Source organism: Neolamprologus brichardi, chromosome 9 (genome assembly GCF_056152115.1).
Source record: "Neolamprologus brichardi isolate AB-2024 chromosome 9, ASM5615211v1, whole genome shotgun sequence".
NCBI classification, from domain to species: domain Eukaryota; kingdom Metazoa; phylum Chordata; class Actinopteri; order Cichliformes; family Cichlidae; genus Neolamprologus; species Neolamprologus brichardi.
The window spans coordinates 23,312,188-23,328,077 of record NC_142112.1 but is presented as its reverse complement, the minus strand read 5'-3'; the positions used below and the strand labels follow the sequence as shown (position 1 = coordinate 23,328,077).

General features: G+C 41.1%; 1 protein-coding gene across 1 annotated transcript in view; it reads right to left on the bottom strand.

Moving 5' to 3' along the window:
• Window positions 1-9,714, bottom strand: part of boc (BOC cell adhesion associated, oncogene regulated) — a 48,383-nt gene extending 38,669 nt beyond the window's left edge. The window contains exon 1 of the mRNA XM_006794537.3: window positions 9,621-9,714. The gene's annotated coding sequence lies outside the window, so the exon portion shown is untranslated. The remainder of the gene's footprint in view (window positions 1-9,620) is intronic.
• Between the last annotated feature and the right edge of the window lie 6,176 nt (window positions 9,715-15,890).

The following is a 15,890-nucleotide window of genomic DNA, read 5'->3' as shown; positions in this document are numbered from 1 at the left end:
GACCAAAGAGCTGAATCTCAGGCCTCAGTTAGCATGTTAAATGTTAAAGGTCATGACAGGACAATTAGAAAAACAGTGAATAAGTATGGCTTGTTTGGAAGGATTGCCAAGAGAAAGCCTGAAACATGGCAGCACAGCTTAAAATTTAAAAAGACTTCTGGGGCAATGTCCTCTGGACAGATGAGGCCAAAGTGGAGATGTTTGGTCATAATGCACAGCACCAAATCTGATGAAAACCAAAAAGCACATCAGCACAAACACCTCATACCAGCTGTCAGTCACAGTGGTGGACGGGTCATAATATGGTCTTGTTTTACAGCCAGAGAATCGAAGCACCTTGCAGTCACTGAGTCGACCATAAACTCCTTTGTACACCAAATTATTCTACAGTCAAATATGAGGCCATCTGTTTGATTTGTGCCCGAAGCTTGGCCCAAACTGAATCATGCAACAGGACAATGATCCCACAATGAAGTGCCACACCACTCCCATGTTAGGAAGTAATAGTAAGAAACTGGAGAAACAGGGGGAGGCAAGTTAGCGAAGGCTGTAATAAAAATAATACAATTTTAACCCCATTGACTAAGAAAAAGGTTTAGCACAGAACCCCGCTACACCACAACACATCACTTTTCATTGTTTTTGTACGTATCAAACTAATTAGAAATGCTCCGTTAGTGAGCCGTGGAGGCGCTCGGGTTTTATGACCTTTGAACAGAGCCGGGCTGTTTCCCCGTTACACTTTTCTAATCTAACAATTAAAGACTTCTGACTACTGTACTAGCATTAAAGTGATATACCACACTACCAGCTAACTCTATGTCCAAAATGTCTAAATATTGCTTTAAGTCGGAGCCCTGAGAAGGACTTTAATCTAGACTACATAACTTCAGCTGAACAGAAGCCAGTGTGGCCTCAAGTGACAATTATGGGATAAGAGTAAAAGCAAAAACATGTTGCAACAGTAGCAAAGAAGAAAGGAGCCATAAAGACATAGTAGTCGCCTACTATCTGAAAGGGGGGGATGATTAACTGAGTCAGTAGCATAATAGTATCTAACATCAGCCACCATAAACTACTGGCCATGCCAAACCTAGTAGGGGTAGAAGTCCTGAAAGGAGTTGAGTTTAGGCCTCTGGAGAAGAGTGTCATCTTCTACTTCTTCTTTTAAAAGTAGTTAAAGAGTCTCACATTAAGACTTAGTAAACTGTCTGCTGTTTCAGCTTTCACCTCTCACACTTACTGTTCAATCCTGATCACTGTCAAAAATTTTTGTGAGCTCACTTTCGGTTTCAAATAAAGCAGTTTAGATCATTTCGCTTGTTTATACCCGGCGTAATCATCTGACCAATCATCTTTCTCGCAAGACTCTATTGTTGACTCAGTGCTCCCAAATCTCAGTAATTACTTCGGTGAGTCACCTAAAATCTTTTCGCAACTGAGACAAACTATGGCCACGACTGCAAAAATAAGACCCAGGCTGAATTATCCTCTGACACAACTTTGAAAGAAAAAAAAAAATCACATGATTTAAAAACAGGTCTGGTTTATTTCAAGCATGAAATAGGTGTGGAAAAAAGGAAAAAGGTGTGACTGAGAAACAAAAAAGGAAGACTTGAAAGGAAGGGAAACGGTATCACGATGGAGAAATGTGTGCAGTGTGTGTGTTTAGTGTGATCCAGTGCAGCTATTCCTGCAGCTTGTTAGTCATGCTCGTTAATACACGCCTGTTTTATGGGATCTCTTCAAAGGCTGATGTGGTGTTTCATCTCAACCTTACCTTTTCCACGCAGACGCGGACAGAGTGGGGATGAGGAAGAAAGGAGGTGGAAGGGCCCGGGATTAACGGAAGAAGACATTTTCATGAGTTGTGGCTTCAGAAAATAGTGTAAAAAAAAAAAAAACAAAGGAAGAGAAGAAGAAAACACAAGAATTAAAAAGATAAAGAGACAGAAAGAGAAAATGCAGAGTACCTGAAGGTTTAACAAAAGGCGACTAATTACACGGACTTACCATTTTATTTGGTACACACTTTCAACTGTTCCTTAACGCAAATCTCTAATCAACCAATCAAATGATAGCAACTCAATCCAGGCATAGATACATGGTGAAGACGACCTGCTGAAGCACCAGAATGGGGAAGAAAAGTCATTCAAGTGATTTTGAATGTCCATGGTTGTCGTTGCCAGACAGGCTGGTCTGAATACTCTGAATCTGATGATCTGCTGGGATTTTCCCACACAACCATCTCAAGAGAACGGTCCCAAAAGAGGAAATATTCAGTGAGCAGCAGTTCTCTGGAAGAAAATGTCTTGCTGATGTCAGAGGTCAGAGGAGACTGGCCAGACGGCCTCAAGCATATAGGAAGGCAAAACTCAAATAACAACCTGTTACAACTGAGAATGCAGAAGACCATCTTCGAACGCACAAATGTTGAAGCATGAAGCAGACGGGTTATGGTAGCAGAAGACAATGGGTCTCTTAGTATCAACTGACGAGACGAGCCTCGAGACGAGACTGCCTCTATGACCACAGTGCTGCTTCCGGCAGGATGACGCACTGTTTCACTAATCTTTAAATCATCTCAAACTGGTCTTTTGAACATGAAAATGAGTTCACTGTAATTAAGTCACCAGAACTCAATCACCTAAAGCACCTTTGGGATGTCGTAGAACAGGAAAGTCACCTCATGGATGTGCCGCTGACAAATCTGCAGCAACTGTGTGATGCTATCATGTCAGTATGGACCAAAATTATTCCAGCGCCTTGGTGAATCTATGCTGGTGAATTAAAGCAGTTCTGAGGACAAAAAGGGGTCCAACCTGGTACTAGCAAGATGTACCTAATAAAGTGTCCAGTGAGTGTAGAAGAGCTACTGTCCTCAATTCCCATGACAAGCAGCAATGGGAAGATTTCACCCTTGTGCTGTTCAGCCAAACACACATCAAACTTTATTTTAAATAAGAAAACTTGCCTTTATGTGGGTGTTGTTTTAGAATATATGCATCATCCAGAATAGTGCAGCTTTAAAAATCATCTTGGTTTTTGGATGATTATATTTAACCCAAACAGCCAGGGGTTAAAAAAGAAATAAAGAAAGCTACGGCAAAAGAGTGAAAACCAAGCATTACCCATCTCTGCCTACAAGTAAGAAAACCTGCCTGCCAGCCCTGCTTCACACTTTTTAACATGTTTTATTTAATTCGTTTGATCCATACCAACATGCAACACCTTACCTCGAGGATGCCAGATGAGCAGTGGAATATTTAGCAACTTCTTGCTCACAGTTATGAAAAAAATACCACAAATAACCACATAAATGCACAACATATCGGTTAGTAACACCTTAGTTTTAGTACAAAGAACAAGATTTAGCATTTGAATTTACAGATACAGGAGAGGGAGTACATTTTATGCTGAGCTAAGTCAGCCGTTTTCTAGCTTTATACCTAAAAATAAAAAGACATGAGAGTATTTTAAGTTTTCCTCCTTCATGCAAGTTTCATGCGAGTTTTTAAGACTTTGGACGTAGAATTTAAGTCTTAAAGTGGTTCAGCTGTGCATATATATTTAAATCGATATAAGCTCTGTAACATGTAGGGATATTTCAGGTCTCGCAGGCATTCTGAAAATATAAAAAGAGGCCGCAGGGTAAGAAAGTGAAGGAAGAGTTGGTGGTAAAACAGGCCACATCGCACCACGTTGTACCCGACACATACTGTGTGACCGCTCACTTGCCCCCCCGCTCCCGCTTCGTGCTCCACAGGCACGCCAGCACCTCCAGGTCCGGAGAGCAAAGCTTTCTGTGGGGATCAGAAACAGATGTGCCTTCTGCCCTCTTCTCTTAACTCACACAAAAACACACACGCTGTCTTGTACACACACACATGCTGGCGGCAATTCAGAACCGGCACCAGGACCCAGCCGGAGCACCGGGCCAGCGTGACCCCAGGCTTGACCCCGGCCCGCAGCGCCTCAGACAGGAAAGGGATGCAATTGGCTTCAGCTGTGACCCTCCGCCCCCTCTATTCTGCGTACATCCCCCCTTCTCATTAAGACAAACTATTTTTAAAGGCAAAGCAGCTTTCATTACCACTAAAGCCAGCACCCTGGAGCACGGAGAAAAGGATGGAGGAGTGGAAATATGGAGGAAAGTTATAAAGAACAAGAAACAAATGGAGGCTGGGACACCAGGGGCACAAAGGAGATATTAAAAAAAAAAAAAAAAAGCGGGATGAAAGAAAACGAGAGAAAAAGGGCAGAGTGTAAGAAAATCCAGACTTAGGGGAGACGGGAAAGTCAGGCATATCACTTGCAGCTGTTGCAAGCTAATGTTCCCAGAATCCACTGCAACTTGGCATGGCTTTTCTAATAAGAAAGGGTGGTGTCATGGTTACATTCATATCAAAACATCCAAAACAACTGCTCTGAATGGGGGGGAAAGACGCAGAGAGAAAAGAAAAGGAGATGAAGTCACTTGATAATAATGACAATTAAAGCGCAGTAATTATAAACAGCAGCGAGACACATTTGTCTTAGAGACAGGCTGCTAAAGCGAACAAACAACATATTTATTTGTTTAGGGATGTACAGCAAAGACATATGGAAGAAATTGGACTGCTTTCACTCACATTTGAAAAAAAATCTACTCTTTATTTTGCTTGCCTCTGATTTTTTTTCTGTCCTTTGTAACCCATAAACCAACAAAACACCAACATGTCTCTGCTATTTTCCTCCATAAGAGATCCCTTTGTTCAGACAAGCTGGGAACTGTGCATGTGTCAGATTACCTACTCCAGGTTTTAATGTCTGCAAAACTGCTGAAAACATTTGAATATTTCATGTTTGGCGACCTGCAATGGCCAAAACCTGGAGTAAAGAAAACAAACTCTCCAGATCTGTGTTGAGTGTGGGTGTATGTAAGTGAGAGTGGCAGGGCATGCTGAGGTAGATTAATACCGCTCCACAGAGGAGGAGGAGGGGGTGTTCTTCTTCTATTCAGGGCTGACTGATGTGCGTCCCAAATTGATTTATGAAAACGGGACCTTAATCAATTATGTGTGGAGAAAGAGGGAAAGAGAGAGAAAAGGAGAGAAGAAGAAAGAGAGGATCTGGTGATGGTGGGGGGGAGAAGAGTGGGAATTAAAGAGGATGAAGCTGCAGAGGGGATAGGGTATAAATGCCGCTGCTCTGCTGAGGAATGCGTCTAGTAGACGTCAGTGTATGCCACAGGTGTCCAGCATGGTGGACGTGATGGTTTGTCAAGGAGAATAATGCGCCGAGGCTGATCCTGATGTATGCGGCCAATTCCTCAGGCAACACACTGAGCGTGCTGCATCTATAACATTCATGTCCATCTATGGCATTCATAAAATCTGCAAAGGATCTGACGGATATCAAGGGGTGGGGTGGGGGGTGGATGCACACACGCTCAGTCACTAGCAGAAGTGGTAAAGGTTGTATTTGTGCAGCAGTATAATGTGGTTTTTGTGGTAATAATAGCCCAGTTTTTGGACCGGGGAGGGGAGCAGAGGAGGAGAGTGAAGCTGCAGTTGTTTAAAAAGTCCTTCCCCTGCTTTGCCCATTGTGCCGAAGACAGGGGTGTGTGGTGGGGGGGGGGGAAGAGAAGAGGGTCACGCTGGGAGCTCGTTTCTCCTGCCTGTCAGAACTCTATCTGGGATCCAGCCGGAACTAATCAACTCCAATAGGCCTCCCCATTACCCAGGGTGCAATGGGCCACGGGCCGGGGGCTGGCCGGTGGGAAACACAGGAGGAGGAGAAGGGGGGAAAATATCCTCCCAACCCCTTACCCCCTCAGTCCTTTCCTACCACTACTCCTCCACACACACACACTCTCCGTACTCCACCAACCCGTGCAGCACACACAACACTCCCACTGTTTCACACTGAAGCAATAATAAACACTTGCAATAATATTTTCACAGCAAGCAATAGCCTGCTTCAGATCAGGACCTCGCACAGCTGTGGAGTACTTTCCTGCACACGTGGGCACCCACTCACATGCACACACACACACACACACACACACACAAACACTCACACATGCAGTTTCCTCGTCACGCTGTGCTGATAAGCTTTGAGACATGTTTAAAAGCACTCTGGGTGACAAAGCAGTAAAAAGTATTCAGATAATATTTTCTAAACACAACTAAATATCTGCATCAAAACAGACTAACTGTGAAAATTGGATTCTTCTTCCTCTGTTATTTGTGTGTTTAGAAAGTTGGAAAAACAGATTCTTTGCTACTATTACATTTCTTTAAAGAATAAAACCATCGTTTTCTGCTTCTTTAAATATTTTCCCAACTGTATTTTTTTAAATTCATAAAACTGTGAAAAAGTCAGAAGGTTTGAGAAGTAATTCAACATAAACTCCCCAAATATGATCTGTAGCAACACAACTATATTGCCCTCTAGTGGCCATTTAAATACACTGCGACAGTGAAGGGGATTTACAGAATTTTAAAAAACAGAAAGTTTCCTTAACTTCTGAGAAGTCGTGTTACTGTGAGAAGCTTTCATAGGCTTACTAAAGAATTTTTTTAAAGGAGATCAATCTTAACATTTGAAAAGAAATCTAATCTATATAATTACACAAAATTATATTTAAAAAAAAAAAAAAAATCAGCGCCTGTACTCTAGAGTCCATGTTACAATTAGATAACACTTTGTGGTTTAAGGGCAACATCAAAGCCAACCCTACGAGTGTGTGCACCAGCTTTAGTGTGCATGTTTTTATGAATGACTTCAAACTCCTTCATGAAGCTGAAGTGGAGACAGATTTAAATTGAGTTACATGCCCTGATGCACCCCTCAACTATGTATGTGTATTTGCCAGTTTCTTGTTCCAGCCTTATTGCATGCACTTTTTTTTTTTTTTTTTTTACTGAATACCCCTCTAATTAATTGCAATTGAACTCTCTCTATCCCCCTGCTACAACTTGCTGCATGCATGTGTGAATATATGTTTGTGAAGAGCTGAAGAGGTGATCCGAGCACTGCTGAGAGGCCCGGATAAAGGCGGTTGTCACATGGGAACCTTCCCCGAGGCCTTGTGGTGGAGGAGGGGGTATTGATGGGCACTGGGGTGGGGTTAATCCCCATTCACCTCGTCATTCACTCATCCAGGCCACTCACAATGAGCCCTGCCCGCCTCCCCCTTCGTCCCCACCGTGACATCTGACCCCACGTTTACGGCTGCTGTTCCCGGAGCCTTTATGCTTCCATCCTGTTATTATCTGCAATATTTACTCCTTTTGATTTCTCTGCTGACCGCTGCCGTCGCCCACACTGCTCTCTTGACTGAGTGAAAAAAACTCAAGTGCTCTTTTTACTCCTTCAGTGTCACCCCAGAAACCTTAAAACCAACAGCAAACACTACCTGAAGTGGAAGTAAGTCAGCTTACAACCATTTATTTATGACTATCTGATTTAGGGCACAGGAAGCAGCACTGCCACTTGAGTGGATGGGGTCAAAGAAGAGAGCTCTTCATAAGTAAATTAAGTGAGTGTAGTTATTATAAAATGACTGAACATTGATGTTATTAATAAGGCATAAACTGTATTAAAAATGATGATATAATATAAGTACAATCAAAAATATCAACACAATCCAAGTATTCAGGAGGAGGTGACACTGTCTTAAACGAAATCATATTTTTGAAAAATTGTGTAATTTTAAAATATTACAAAAATATTACAAATACAGAATTGAAACTACATAAGGATGCAATTCATAACCCATTAAACCATTAAATTATCATTCTAACACTACGGCAAATTTAATAAAATATCCACCCATCTCTCCCCTCGCAGTCTAAACAGAGAGCACAACTCCCTCTCCCCAGCCACCTCTTCCGGCTCTTCCAGGGGTACACCAAGGTGCTTACAAGCCAGCTGAGAGATGTAATCTCTACAGCATGTCCTGAGTCTGCCCGGGCCTCCTCAGCAAAACCAAATCCCCTGGGAGGTGCCCAGGAGGTGAACTGGTCAGATGCCTCCTGTTTCCAGGGAGGTCCTTGCTTAATCTTGCTGATGATTAGCTGAGATGGGAAGGTTGTCAGCTGAAGCAGTTTGCCTGGGCCTTCAAGGCTATAAAAGGTGGCCCAGAAGAACTGCTCAGTCCTTTGTAGTGTTTAATAGAACTATTTTTGAGTGAACACCCTTCTTGTAACGTGGCTTGTTCCAGTTTGTGCCAAACTGTGGCAAATCTGGGATGTGCTGGAAAAGAAAAAACTATTTGGTTGTGAACAAATCAAAACTCGGCACCAACACTGTTCTCTGCTAACATCAGTCAAAGTCAACAAAAGCAGATAAAAACAATCCAACCAAAACACCACCCTGTGTGGTACTGCCATAAAAATCTTGGCCGCAGTATTACATTTAAAAATTCAGCTCTGAGCAAACTGCAGGGTAAGTTGGCCATCAACAATGACTAAATCTCTACCACGCACCAAACTGGTTTGAATATCCCAGGGTCGTCACTCTCGTCCGGGGGAGACATTGATAGTTCTTTACTCTAAAAGGCCTTAAAGCAAAAAGCACAGATGTTATCATGGCTCACTTATATTAAGTCCCACCCACAGTGACCACTAATAATTACACACGTGCTTTCCCTACTTTGATCACTCAAAACATGTGCTTTAAAAGAAGAGACTATCAGCCGTAACCAGTGTTGGGTAAGTTACTTTAAATTAGTAACTTAGTTACATTATTGTTACTTCTATCAAAAGTAAATCAGTTATTTCAAGTTACTCATTACTTTCAAAGTAACTTGTTACTAGGGAAAGTAACTTTGGTTTTACTCAGAATTCTCCTATTACTGTGTTGCTTCCCTAACTGGATACCAGCAAGGATGCCAGTCTTCTATCTTGCTTACACGTTAGCACTATCCTGCCACAAGTGCACTGTGCCACCTAATGGCCTGAACCTAAAACGGCAGTGTAGTAGTGTGAGTGCAAGTTAATGATGAAATGAATGAAACTAAATTAGAAATGAACAATGTTTGTTTTATGTGTCACTTTTTTATGTGTCTGTTTTAATCGATTTCTCAGGTCCAACATTAAACTGTGCCTCAGACCATTTAGGAGCTGTAGGTATCAAAATAGTACAAAAAATGTAGTGCAAAAATGGTTCAACATAAACACAGTGAGGTTTGTCCATTCTTTGTAAACTTAACTGAAAACAGCTGAACTGCAGAAACTGTAGACAACATGTTCAGTAATGATGGGCAAACTTAAAAGTATTTTCAGCCTCACAAAGAAAAATAAAATAAATAAGTATTTTCAGCCTCTTAAATAGTCAATATTTAACCAAAATAATATTTTGGACCAATCAGGATTTGGCCCTGATTGGTCCAGCATGCCACAGAGAGTTGCAAACATTTCAAAGAAGAAGGATCAACACTATAAATACAGACTCTCTGGATAAATTTGATGAAATGACTCTTTTTGTGGACAAGAATTGAAGCTGTCTGAGGAGGAGAAGTCAGGAGGGATGGGTTATCTAATAAGTTAAAATGTTACTGCTGTAAATATAAAGGCCACAGAGAGTGCTTCTGTACCTTGTGTGAATGTGGTAATGGGGTTGCCAGGTTTCACCTTGCTCTCCAGGAAGCCGTGCTTTGGTTCTGTGGTGATTTCATAAACCAGCTGTCCATCATCTGTGTCCGGGTCCATGGTCAGCAGCTCCTTCTTGGTGATCAGACTGGTGGCCTGACAGACATCAGAAATCATCTTTGTTTTAAAGCGGGACTCTCACAGTGCAAGAATTCATTACTGGGTACAGTGGGGCAAAAAAGTATTTAGTCAGCCACCGATTGTGCAAGTTCCCCCACTTAAAATGATGACAGAGGTCAGTAATTTGCACCAGAGGTACACTTCAACTGTGAGAGACAGAATGTGAAAAAAAAAAATCCATGAATTCACATGGTAGGATTTGTAAAGAATTTATTCGTAAATCAGGGTGGAAAATAAGTATTTGGTCAATAACAAAAATACAACTCAATACTTTGTAACATAACCTTTGTTGGCAATAACAGAGGTCAAACGTTTACTATAGGTCTTTACCAGGTTTGCACACACAGTAGCTGGTATTTTGGCCCATTCCTCCATGCAGATCTTCTCAAGAGCAGTGATGTTTTGGGGCTGTCGCCGAGCAACACGGACTTTCAACTCCCGCCACAGATTTTCTATGGGGTTGAGGTCTGGAGACTGGCTAGGCCACTCCAGGACTTTCAAACGAGTTGAGTTTATACCAAAAAGTTCTACTTTGGTTTCATCTGACCACATGACATTCTCCCAATCCTCTGCTGTATCATCCATGTGCTCTCTGGCAAACTTCAGACGGGCCTGGACATGCACTGGCTTCAGCAGCGGAACACGTCTGGCACTGCGGGATTTGATTCCCTGCCGTTGTAGTGTGTTACTGATGGTGACCTTTGTTACTTTGGTCCCAGCTCTCTGCAGGTCATTCACCAGGTCCCCCCGTGTGGTTCTGGGATCTTTGCTCACCGTTCTCATGATCATTTTGACCCCACGGGATGAAATCTTGCGTGGAGCCCCAGATCGAGGGAGATTATCAGTGGTCTTGTATGTCTTCCATTTTCTGATGATTGCTCCCACAGTTGATTTTTTCACACCAAGCTGCTTGCCTATTGTAGATTCACTCTTCCCAGTCTGGTGCAGGTCTACAATTCTTTTCCTGGTGTCCTTCGAAAGCTCTTTGGTCTTGGCCATGGCGGAGTTTGGAGTCTGACTGGTTGAGGCTGTGGACAGGTGTCTTTTATACAGATGATGAGGTCAAACAGGTGCCATTCATACAGGTAACGAGTGGGGGACAGAAAAGCTTCTTACAGAAGACGTTACAGGTCTGTGAGAGCCAGGGATTTTCCTTGTTTGAGGTGACCAAATACTTATTTTCCACCCTGATTTACGAATAAATTCTTTACAAATCCTACCATGTGAATTCATGGATTTTTTTTTCACATTCTATCTCTCACAGTTGAAGTGTACCTCTGGTGCAAATTACTGACCTCTGTCATCATTTTAAGTGGGGGAACTTGCACAATCGGTGGCTGACTAAATACTTTTTTGCCCCACTGTATTTCATTCACAATGTCACACTATGATTCAGCTGAGCAGGAAGCTTTTCTTTTTAATTTCAGCTTCCCTGATGTAGCCATCATAGCAAAAATACAGCTGTTAAGAAGCATCGCCTCACTACTGGCTCAAAACACAGAAATCAGCATATCCAACATCACAATGCCAACTAAAAAACGTGTTTGCCTCTGTATCTCATCTCGACATTGAGATTCAGCCAACAAAAGTAAGGGAAAGTAGTTAACTTTTCTATTCTGTTAATGGACAGCATTAGTTTTCCAAAGTTTAAAACCACGACCTTTCACATCTAGAACATGTGAAAAATAAATCCACTGGTGTTGAGAACAATTTGTTTCTGAGATAAATTCACCACAGAAGGCGATGCGATGGCTTAAATTTTTTTTTTGGTGTGTCTTGTATATTTTAAAGATTATTCATTTATGATTATTACAAATAAGTTTCAATGTATCCAACAAACAAAGTTCATATCAGCTGTGTTTTTTAAGCCGTTTCTTCTGCAAACCACTTTGCAACCAACGTTCTTTTTCAATTTGCCAATAACTTCTATGTGGACGCTGGGTTAGGAACTACAGTTCTGGGAATCCTTGATTTGAACATTTTCAGGTTCAGGTATTTTATTTGTAACTGTAGGTAATAGAGCAGGGCGATATGAACAAAAATATTTATCACGATATACATTTGAAAATTTGCGATAATAATATAACTGACGATATAATTGACACTAGACAAAATACTTTACAACTCCACAACTTTATTAGTGCAAAAAACCCCATCAATGTATTTTCACTTAAACAAGCAGCTGTTTTTACGTACATTAAAGTTATATAAAAATGTAACAGTGAAAATTCCTTGCTGACAGTTTAACCAAAAGACATTTCCAGTGGAAATTGGCCGACATATCCTCAGCATAAGCATGCATAATATCCACAAAACTTAAAAAGAGGTTATACACACACACAATACGGTAATATTATGTTGAAGCACAGTAGTATCACTCCGCGAGGCTCCAGCCTACGGAAGCCGTAAAGCTCCGACAATCCATCAAGCGGTGCAGGTTCGTAGTTTAGCAAAGTCGTACTAAAACATTTGACAGATTTTCGAGCACCGTGTACCACATAAAATCGTTTCGAGGTCAGTAAACACAACCAGAATTCATACATAACGCACACGGGATTATTAGGGGCACTGTCGATTTTCAGAAAAATCAAAGGATTGATTTTAAGTGTGCCGTATTTTCCAAACAACACGGTGATAACGACGGCCCGCTAGCATGCTCTACCAAAAATAGTGCTTTGTTGTGTATCTGACGGACGAAAGCTAAACCAGTTCCACACCACTGAAGTTGCAGCATTTTTACAAACCAATTCTGGTTCATCCATTTCATTTAACCATTCGTTTTCGCTCTTCTCATTCTGCGTCACCGCCATGTGCGTACAGTGTTGCCAACTCCTCAGTAAGGAAAATCGCTATTGGCTGTCCTAAAAGTCGCTAAAAGTCGCTAAATGACGTCATCAGCTAATTTGCATAATTGGTCATGCTAATGTAATTGTAATCTATGTTGTTGGAGAGAGAAATAACATCGTGGAAGAGACATAAAGTGAGTAAAAAAACGTCCTAAATGCATTTAGAATTTATTTAGAACTACAAATTAAATTTATTTTAGCAATTGTTGTTTTTTTAATGTCACAATTCCAACCCTGCTCCTTTATCCGGGCTTGGACAGGCAAAAGTGACCCGAAATAGGCACTCTGGTGGAGTTACTTTGTGTGTGTGTGTTTATAAGTAGTTTTAAACCTTGTGATCCACAAAACAGCATAAGAGTAAAAGAAGAACTGACTGCGTTACAGCACCCGCTGCTTGTTGAGAGTAAAAGCTATATGCGCTTTCACGTCTTTTTTTAGCGACTTTTTTTCTAAAAATAGTCGCTAGGGGGTCTGAAAACTCGCTAAATATAGCGACAAAGTCGCTAAGTTGGCAACACTGTGTGCGTATGTACACATAGGCACTGCGCATGCGCGTTTTACCCATATTCTATCGCAATATTTCATTTTCCTATCCTTGCCCAAAATAACACCGGTATTACCGTGAACGGTATGATATAGCCCAGTCCTAGTAGGTAGATTTCTTCTTGTGAATTACAGAAAAACAGAAAACAAAAAGGTACAGCAAAAAATACTGACAACAAAAATTAACACTAATTTTGGCCATCATATAATCCACAAATGTGACTTTTTAAACCTTGTCGTTTTACAGTTTGGGACCAGAAACCTTTGTCCGGGAGGAAGAAAACGATTCTCACTGTGTAAAGGATCATCAAGAAAAATTAAACCAGCTGACCGCTGTAACTGTCTGGTGTACAGGAAAATTCAGCTGTGGTTCTCCAATCAGCCTGTTAGACCACTTAACAATCTGAGAGAGTTTCTGAACTCTTTTCAGATAACTATCCAAACCACAGCACCAAGAAAAAGGACAAAACAGATTCAATAAAAGCACGATGAAATAAAACCATCATGGTTTCATCAACGTGGAAACAAGAAAGCCTTCTTAAACACAAGAGCCGCTGGGGCCTCTTTCTGCACACATCTTCAGTGTTTGCTTTGAAATTCAGCTTTGAATCAAAAGGGAGATATTTATAACACTGAACACTTTCCACATTTTGACTGCACACTCCTAAGTTAGAGGCAGGGTAACGATGCTGTAAGGCATGGCCCTCTCTACCTAAATAACTAAAAAAAAGACCAGAATTAGTGACCGAAACATAGTGTTGTATTAAATAAAACTCAGTAAGAAATTGTTTGGAAATTGCCTCCTCCTGCAGGCCATAACAAAAACTGCACTCTCATGGGACCACCTTCTTGCTCCTTTCTTAACCTCAGGCTATCCATGTTTGCACATGGAAGTGTAGGATATCCCAGAACACAGCTGTACCTCCAAATATTAATGAGTTCAGGCGGATTAATAATTGTCTTTGACCAAAGGTCTCCTGCCTATATGATAAATTGGTAATGGTCAGGTTTTGCTTTCCCCTCCAGCCTTAGGAGAAGATACAGGAGTGTAACAGTATGATCATTTGGCTCAATGATAAAACACCCAGGACTTAATTACCTGCAGCGCAAACACATCACAGGCCGAGAATAAATGAACCATGTGACATATTTTCAGTGCCTACCAAACAAACCTGAGTGCTGCATTGCGATGAGATGTGCAAGCCAGCAGGTGGAGGTAGAGTGGCTAATTTCGGAACAAACAGTGATGGAGCTTCTTCTTTGCACTTCACACAGACACATTTACTCTGCTGGAGAATATTCAGGCAGAGCAGGATGTGCTGCCACTTTTTAAAACATAATTTGCTCAACGAGAGTTCTGCTGAGCAAACAGAATTACAGAATTTATTATCACCAGATTGTGAGACCTGGATTTAATAAATATGCGAAGGACACCAGGTTTTATGAGTGCAGTGTGTCCAATACCAAATCAAATGCCTGCGTCAGTGCATCACTACATGCTGCATTTCGGTTTGCTGGCTAGCAGCAGCAGCAGCTACGCTCAGATGATCAAGCTAAATTTCTGACACTATCACAGTGTTATTCCACACCACACACTGTGATGCAGGACCAGGACTAAGTTATAGGAACTGACGTGAGATGACAAAGCTTTGAGAGCAGCTCCATGAAAATATAAAAATATCAGTGTTATCCTTCAGCCTCTTAGTAGCTGCACATATAGAATAAATGTCAAAATCCTGCATCACCTCAATCTCCAGTGACAAGACTTGGCATCAGACCTTGAGGTCAAGGTCACGAAGATTCAAACTTTTTCGAGTCTTGTGTTAGATGTATCTATGGTATCAATTTGAAAATACAACATTGCTTCGTTTTCAAGTTATTGTATTTGCAAACCTGGGCGTTCATGGCACCGTGGCAAGGTCGTGGCGTCTCTTTCCGTTATACGTGTGTTGTCTTATCCTTCATATTTTGTTGTGACATGTGTTTGTAAGCCACCATGGCATTTTCTGGCCACACACTGAGTTTGTTTCCTCAATTTGGCTCTTATCAAATTTACAAGGGGATAAAACTAAACTGAGACTAAAGTTAAACTGAAATAACAATGCTTCTCTTTACTCTGTGTTGCCTCTGAAGTATAAAACCCAGTGGGAAACATAATCAGGTTTGTCTGCAACAATCCAGCATCACTCAGCGTGAAACTAAAGGTGACTGTCTTAAAAACAAGAACCAGATTTTTTTTTTGCTCTCCAGGAGTTTTGTTATCCTCGTTTATTGGGGATGCAAAGACATGATACAGCCATTTGTAAGACAACACATTTGTGGTTATTCCTGACATACAAAGTGTGCAACAGACACATTACATAGTTATCTATGATGTGCATTAATGAGGAAAAGGCCAAAACTTCTTCTGAATTTACACTTTCATTGAGTTCCAGCTGTGATATTTCATTTCCCAATATTTTCACATGGAACAGTTTAACAAACCCATAATACTATCATATAAATTGTAATATTGAATAAAACAAAGAGTCAAACAGAAAAACAAACCAAAATTTGTTTTGTATAAGCTACCAGAATACCTATATTAGTTCCTTTCAGATTAATCAAAGTTTATTTTAGTTGTTGTTCTAACTCTCTGATCAATACAATTGATAGAACTCCACTCAGTTCTATCGATTTAATTTAGCCTGATTCAGTCCACCCAATGCTTTCACTCACTGTATGTGCAAACTGTCTGGTTATG